At 39.8% G+C, this 8,249-nt stretch overlaps 1 non-coding gene across 1 annotated transcript; it reads right to left on the bottom strand.

The window, feature by feature from the left end:
- Positions 1-7,788: 7,788 nt before the first annotated feature.
- Positions 7,789-7,895, bottom strand: LOC127116742 (small nucleolar RNA R71). The gene has a single exon (XR_007801537.1). It is a non-coding gene; the product is annotated as a small nucleolar RNA R71 (small nucleolar RNA).
- Between the last annotated feature and the right edge of the window lie 354 nt (positions 7,896-8,249).

Genomic DNA, 8,249 nt, shown 5'->3' with positions numbered 1-8,249 from the left:
ACACAAAGCCTCTTCACCTCTCTCTCATAGGCTGCCTCCGTATCTGCCTTCTCCTTGGCGAGTCAATCGTACTTCCTCTTCTAAAACCTGGATGGCTGAGGAAGAAGAGAAGTAACCACATCATCAGGCTCGTCGATAACCTGATGCTCCAGAAAATCTATCAATGCATCCTTATCTCTAAGTTGCTGAAGTAGCTCCTCTCGCTCACGGACCCAAGCACGCAAACGGTCTTCATCTCTCAACTCCTCTACTCCTTGGTTAGGGAGGGTTGAAGGCCCAACCATAACCATAGGCGTAGGTCTCAGGTAATCATAGGGCATGCGGTACTCATAATCTCTCCTCCTCACCCACGAGGTGTAGGGTTCCAAAGCAATACAATTCTTCGGACCAAGCTCTTTCCTTCCCTTCCTATGAATCTTGCGCCAAGCGCGAACCATCCTGCCCTCAAGTTCTGGGGATCTTTACCCTCTTGAAATAACACACCTTCTAACAAAATGTTATTAGGTTTATCCTTTAAGGGGAACCCAAGATGACGGCGTGCCAAAATAGGGTTGTAGTTAATCCCACCACATGTACCAAGAAGAGGTACATTGGAGAATTCACCACAAGAGTCAATAATCTGCACACCATCATACACACGGTTATACCAAAAGATATCATCATTAGTGAGAGACATAAGTCTCGTGGACCACCGTAGACATCTTTTGTTCTCCTTGAAATTGAGCGTCTGAGGCAAGTGTGAAATAAACCACTTGTACAACATAGGAAAACAGCACACAATGGTACCACCACCCTTTGCATTCCTCATATGCAAAGAGAAATAAGTGTCACCCAACAGAGTAGGAACGGGATTAAGAGTAGAGAAAATCCTAATAGCGTTCACATCCACAAAATTGTCGATGTTGGGGAATAACACCAACCCATAGATGAGAAGTACAAATATGGCCTCAAAGGCGTCCTCACTCATGGCCTTCCCAAGCAAAGTAGCTTGACCAATGAGGAAATCAGATGGGAGACCTCGAATTCCACCTTTGGTAGTCATATGAGCACCAATATCAGATTCATCTATATGCAATAGATCAGCAATCTCTTAGGAAGAAGGAACTCTCTCCAAGCCTCTGAACGACAACTGATCTAGGATAGGTATACCCACAAGATAGGCATGCTCCTCAAGCGTAGGCAAAAGGTGGAAATCCGGAAAAGTGAAGTAACGGTACAAAGGATCATAGAACTGCACCAACACACTCATCAGACCTTCATCTACCTGAGTAGCAAGAATAGACAGAAGCTTCCCATGACAAGGTTTGAACTCCAAGGGATCTAATACATAGGATGTCAAACTCCTTAACTCTTTCAAGCCGGGTTGTCTAAAACTGTACTTCTTCGTATTCCTTCTTTGCTTATCCATGTCTGAAAATTTGCAAATAGACCTCTTAAGTTCCTTGAAAATTTTCTCATTGTTGATGATAGGGATGTGTATGAATGCATGAATGCATGGATGCAACAATCACACTCAAGGATCAAGCAAATCACACCACACAAAGGTCACGGGATGGATCAAGTCATCCTTAATATCAATCATCCATTTTGGTGGATTATGGTTTACACCTTTTCAAAACCCAAGTTCCATTGATATTAAGGATATACGAGAATGGATCAACCGCGAATCAAGGGGTTTGTTGCAAGTCACGAGCATGGAGTCTCGGTTAAGAACCACCCAAAGGGAGTGTACTATGATTAAACTTGACAATCATGTTCTACAAAGAGGTTCCCATAGTCATCGTCCCATCGTTCGGATATTATCGGATAAACGACTACTCGTATTCCAAAAATATTCTCAAGAGAGACTCTTATGAGTGTAGTATCGTGTAACAATTGTATCAAATCTTACACTTGAACGACCTTCGTACTACGTACTAAAATAGGCCAAGATGGGCTAAGTAATCTAAGGTCCTTGGCTTCTAAGGTATATATTGGAAAGAGTAATGCCTAACCACGACTACTCGTGTGACATTATTGATCCCAACAAGACCTCTACCAAGTGAATGGGCTTGCAAGTCAACTTGCTAAGGAATAACTCCACACAAGTCAACAAGACTATGCCATTCTCTTATCATAAGTGCACTCGAGTTCGGGTATAGAACTCATCTCACAAGAGACCACCAAGGACACAAGCAATTGGTATATATCAAGCAATTCATACATTACAAACAATACAGTCATCCCAAATTTGCACAAAAATATGTCACATATAAATATAAACATACAATACAACAAAGGAAAAAAGTAGGCTAAACCCAACTAGGAGAAGATCCCCAGCAGAGTCGCCACTTTTCTGTAGCGGGGTATTCGTTACCTTTAGATTTATTGACTAAATCAAAAGTAAATCATACAATTCGAGTCGCCATCGCACTTTTATTTATCAAAAACTAATAAAAATGTCAGAGATCTGGGTAAGGGGGTTGGTTATGCAATGGGAAGATTTTAAGCACCCAAAACATCCTTAGTACTCTAAGGGAGCCCTTTTTGCAAATGTTGTATGGTAGGTTGGTATTTGTGAAAATATTTGTGCAAACATGATTGGGGAGATGAGAAAAGAATATACAAATTATTTATAATTTTGTGTTTGAATGGATAAACCCATTGCCTACATACCATCACAAAGGTAGGATCAAAACCTCGTAGTTCGGGGTAAAAATCTCAAAATAAGTTGGTGAATTATTTTTACAAAAGCATTAAGGTCTTTTGTTATCAAAGGGAGAAAACTCAACCTAAACCACAATCCACCATGTGAGGAGAGCTTCAACATACTAGTGAGGGATCCAACCTATAATAAGTATGGAAGACTTATAGTCCAATCACTAAGGATAAGGTGAGGTTTATATCAACCACTATGATAACTCAAACCTAATAGCTAATGTTTATGAAAAGCTTTGGCAAAGGTGGCCATTGGAACCACAAAAGAATTTGAAGTGAGTTGGATTTACCAATTAGAAGTATTCACAAAAGGAAGCCAAAGTTGACTTAAGGTTCAATTCAAAATAAGCATTATGAAAAGAGTTTGAAAAATCAAAGGCATAGTGCCTAGATTTCTAATTTTGAAAACAATGTCAATGTTTGCACAAAATAAGTTTGACTTGGGTTAGAGTGGAGAGAAGAAGAGAAGGGCTAGGTCCTAACATGCAAAGATGAGAGATGAGAAATAAAACCCTTGGAGTTCCTTTCTTGAGATCATAAATATGATTCAAGATCTCCTTTCCCTTGGACTTAGCAAGCAATAAGCAATTAACTTAAGCAATCAAGCAAATATTCAATCAAGCTCCTAGGATCTTCCAATTTTGAACTTGTCTCTCTTATCTTGGATGCTCATGACAATGGTCCTTCTATTTAGCTCAAGTTTAGAATCCCTATCACACACAAGAACAAACAAATCAAAAGGTTCACAATGCAATAGAAAGAATGGACATGAATGAGTTTTAGAATAGTGGTCCTTTCAATTCAACTTCAAGATGTAAGCATTCTAAAGGCATGAGGCCTAGTTGCTCTTCAACAATTTTAGCATTCTAAAGGCATGAGGCCTAGTTGCTCTTGAATTCCATTAAGCATAGGTAAGGTCCTAATTCTAAGTCCTTTCTCCCTTTTGCATTGGGTTCACACAAACAAAAAACAAAACAAGCACAAGACAATAGTATATGCACAATAATGTGCTCAAGTGAGCAAAAGGCAAATGGCATAAACATAAACATGAGCTCAAGTGAGCAAAAGGAAAAGACAATATGAATAAATGATCAAAAAATTAAATTGCATTAAAGTAAATTGCAAGAATTAAATGCTTGAATTAAGAGTTAGTAATTAGTAGTTAGTGTTAGTGTTCCATAAGGCAATTTAGCGCTATGTTAAGCAATCGTAAGTGGACTAATGTAGTAGTCACACCTATCTGAGGCCGGTCAATAAAACTATAGGCAACTAAACACAAGTTAGAGATCATGACTAGTAAGCCAAGCTCCTACAACTTGCCATGCCAAAAGAAAAGAAGAATGACCTTGTATGGATTTTAGGTTCTTTGCTTGACCAAGAAGCAACCTAAACCCTCTTGATCTTGCTTCACAGCTTTGATCAAGACATCATCCACTTGATCTTGCTTCACAGCTTTGATCAAGTAGTTACACATTCTTGCTTTACACCCATATCAGATGCCATGACTTTGAGTCTGACATCTTGAACCTCTCCTGCATGAACACTTTCTTGAAGTCCAGCAGAGACATAGGCCAACCTATGTTAGGATATCCCCTTAACATCTTGTTACTATACTTGCAGTAAGTAACATAGTTGTGAACTGTTGTCTAGTTATAGCACACTTTCAATTATTTAATCGGTTGAGATATTAAACAATACATCCCAAACATCATTGGTTGCTATAAGTCCTCAGAGAGGCATATTCCCAGTCTGCCTCTTAGGTTTTCAAACTGAGTAGCATCCAGAGCCTTTGTAAATATGTCAGCCAGTTGTAGTTCAGTGGCCACATGTTCCAAGGTAATCACTTTGTCTTCCACCAGATCTCTAATGAAGTGATGTCTAATGTCAATATGTTTGGTCCTGCTGTGTTGGATGGGATTCTTGGAAATATTGATGGCACTGAGATTATCACAGAACAATGTCATGACATTTTGAGAGACATTGTACTCAGTAAGCATCTGTTTCATCCACACCAGTTGGGAACAACTTCTTCCAGCCGCTATGTATTCAGCCTCTGCAGTGGACAGAGATACACAGTTCTGCTTCTTGCTGAACCATGATATGAGAATGTTTCCCAAGAAGAAACATCCTCCTGATGTTCTTTTTCTGTCATCAGCACTCCCAGCCCAATCAGCATCACAATACCCAGATAGGATAGGCTCAGATCCATGAGAGTACAACATACCATAGTCACAAGTCCCATTGACATACTTGAGAATCCTCTTGACTTGATTCAAGTGGCTCACTTTGGGTTCTGCCTGGTATCTAGCACATACTCCGACTGCATAGGAAATATCAGGTCTACTTGCAGTTAGATATAGTAGACTGCCTATCATGCTTCTATACAAGCATTGATCAACACTGGGACCTCCATCATCTTTGGTTAACTTTAAATGCGTAGGTGCAGGAGTTCTTTTGTGCCTAGCATTATCCATACCAAACTTCTTAACTATGTTTTTGGCATATTTGCTCTGGGAGAGAAACATAGAATCCTCCATTTGGTTAACTTGCATTCCAAGAAAATAAGTTAGTTCCCCAACTAGACTCATTTCAAACTCAGATTGCATCTGGTGAACAAAATGTTTCACCATTTGCTCTGACATTCCACCAAAGACAATGTCATCCACATAAATTTGGGCAATCATGATTTTTCCATTTGTGTCCTTCACAAACAAGGTCTTATCTATCCCACCCTTTATGTACCCATGAGAGGTCAGAAATTCAGTCAACCTTTCATACCAAGTTCTAGGTGCTTGCTTTAACCCATACAAGGCTTTCCTCAACTTGTACACATGTTTAGGTTGGTTAGGATCACAGAACCCTTTAGGTTGTTCCACATAGACTTCTTCATTTAAGTAGCCATTCAAAAATTCACTCTTCACATCCATTTGGAACAATTTGAACTTCTGATCACACTAAAATTCACCGTATTTCTGACTCCGATTTCGCATGCATTCTTAGCTTTTATTGTTGTTTTGCTTTGTTATTTCTTTGTTTTCTTATGTTTTCAGGTTTTTATAATAATCGGAGCTTGAATCGGGAAAAGGAGCGAAAAAGGAGTGAAAACGGGCGAAAACCTAGAAATTCAGCGTTTTGCACTTACGGCACCCACCGTGGCGGGCGCCATGGGGTTAGCCATGACGTGGCCACGTCTCAAGACCACTCCTCAACCGTCAAGACCCACGATCCCCACTCCATCATCCCCTGTAGGGACCATGGCGGGCGCCATAGGCCTGTGGCGGGCGCCACAAGGCCAAAATCAGTAACCTCCACTTTTTAGTGGAGGGGCGTCCCTGTCATTTCATGCTTTCAGTTTTTACTATAAATAGGACCTTAGATTTTTGTTTTTCTTCATCCAGAATTAGAATTCTCTAGGCATATATCAGTTATAAAGCAGTTGCCATTCCACATCGGGGTGCCTCTGCAATCGAGTGATCGAGTCTGTAATCTGTCTGTGGTTCGAGTTTTTGGAGCACTCTGGAGGAAGTTAATCCTGCCGCCATTTTAATTCAAGTTCGTATTTTACTTTTGTTTATTTCCTGCACTCGCACATTTACGTTGTTTATTTCCTGCACTCGCACATTTACGTTGTTTATTTCCTGCACTCGCACATTTACGTTGTTTATTTCCTGCACTCGCACATTTACGTTGTTTATTTCCTGCACTCGCACATTTACGTTGTTTATTTCCTGCACTCGCACTTTACTTTGTTTATTATCCGCACTCGCTTTAAATTACTTTTATGAAAAACTATAAAAAGAATATTTACTTTATCATGTCTAACTAATTCTATAAAGGTTAGAATGTAAGGATCGTAATTAAACCAGTAATCAGTATAATTGTTCGTGGAAACACCTAAGGGCTATTTTATCTTTCAATTCAAGTAATTGTTTTTAACTATTTCAAAAACAGCCAAAAGCGCTTTGTCTAGTTTATTAGGAGATTTTAGATTAAAAAGAAAAGAGATTTTAAAACGATTTTCGGACGCGTTAGGAAGTTTAAACTCTGGTTCGTAAGAACCTCTTTTTGCTAAGAAGTCCAGGTTAAAATACTTTTCAACTTAGTTAAGATACTATATTTCTTAAAAATAGGTTTACTACTCTAACGCAGTATGCACCTTTTTATCCGTGACAATAGGAGGGGTTGATTAGAGAGTACAACTCGGTTCTGAATACGCGAAAGCGACAGTTCCTGTTAAATTAGTTCTTTTCAAAGGAGAAAACATTGCCCATAAGTAGTTCCACTAACAAGTACTGGATTATCATTGATTGCGTGAATTACATTCGAGCCTGTCTTTATTTATTATTTAAAATTATAATTTTATTTACCATTGCACCCTTATTAAAACCCTTAAAAATAGTTGCCTTAGATACACACCATAACAACAGGTTTGATAGATTGACACTTGGTCTCTGTGGATTCGATAATCTTTTATATTACTTTGACGTGATTCGTACACTTGCGAAAAACACGCATCAAGTTTTTGGCGCCGTTGCCGGGGACCAATTTCGTCAAATTTCATTACCCTGTAGTTATACCGTTTAGACTTAGGTTGTTACCCACCGGTCAATGCGAAAGACTCGCAGTGCCGGAAGTTTAGTAGACCCTCTAGCTGAACCTGAACGTTACGCTCGCGCACGTTTATTTTTCCATAGGAATAGGATAGCTATGGCCGAAGAACAAAACCGAAGACCTCTTAAGGACTTCGCCCAACCATCAAACGAGGAACCTAGTTCCAGTATAGTAAACCCCGTTATCCCAGCCAATAATTTTGAACTCAAACCATCCCTGCTGCAATTAGTGCAACAGAGACAATTCTCAGGTCTCGCTACTGATAACCCAAACCAACATTTAAAAAACTTTCTTCAGTTAGCAGACACCTTTAAAACCAATGGAGCTTCTCCTGAGGCGATACGCTTAAGATTATTTCCCTTTTCCCTCAGAGATAAAGCTCTATCATGGTTAGATTCCCTTCCACCCAATTCAATAACAACTTGGGATGACCTTAGGAAAGTTTTTCTTGCTAGATATTTTCCCCCAAGTAAGACCGCTCTTCTTCGAAACCTTATAACTAGATTTACCCAACTCCAAGGAGAGTCGTTGTTCGAAGCCTGGGAGAGATATAAAGAACTATTAAGAGCATGCCCACACCATGGCTTAGAGAATTGGCTAATCATCCAAACCTTCTATAATGGACTTCATTATAACACTAAGATGACCATCGACGCTGCCGCTGGTGGCGCACTGATGAATAAACCTTACCCTGAAGCTAGTGCCCTTATCGAGGATATGGCCCAAAACCATCAATCATGGGGAGTAGAACGAGCGACAGTGGAAAAGAAGGAAGCCCAAGGAGGAATACATGAGCTAAGCTCTATAGACATGATGCAGGCTAAAATGGACGCGTTGGCCCTTAGAGTCGAACATATGTGTACAACTCCGAATACTGTAGCCGCAGTTTCGCCGAATTGTGAGATATGTGGAACGCAAGGACACCAATCCGCCGAATGCAA

Source organism: Lathyrus oleraceus, chromosome 1 (genome assembly GCF_024323335.1).
Source record: "Lathyrus oleraceus cultivar Zhongwan6 chromosome 1, CAAS_Psat_ZW6_1.0, whole genome shotgun sequence".
In the NCBI taxonomy this organism is placed as follows: domain Eukaryota; kingdom Viridiplantae; phylum Streptophyta; class Magnoliopsida; order Fabales; family Fabaceae; genus Lathyrus; species Lathyrus oleraceus.
The sequence above is the reverse complement of the archived record's forward strand: the minus strand, read 5'-3'. Positions and strand labels throughout refer to the sequence as shown.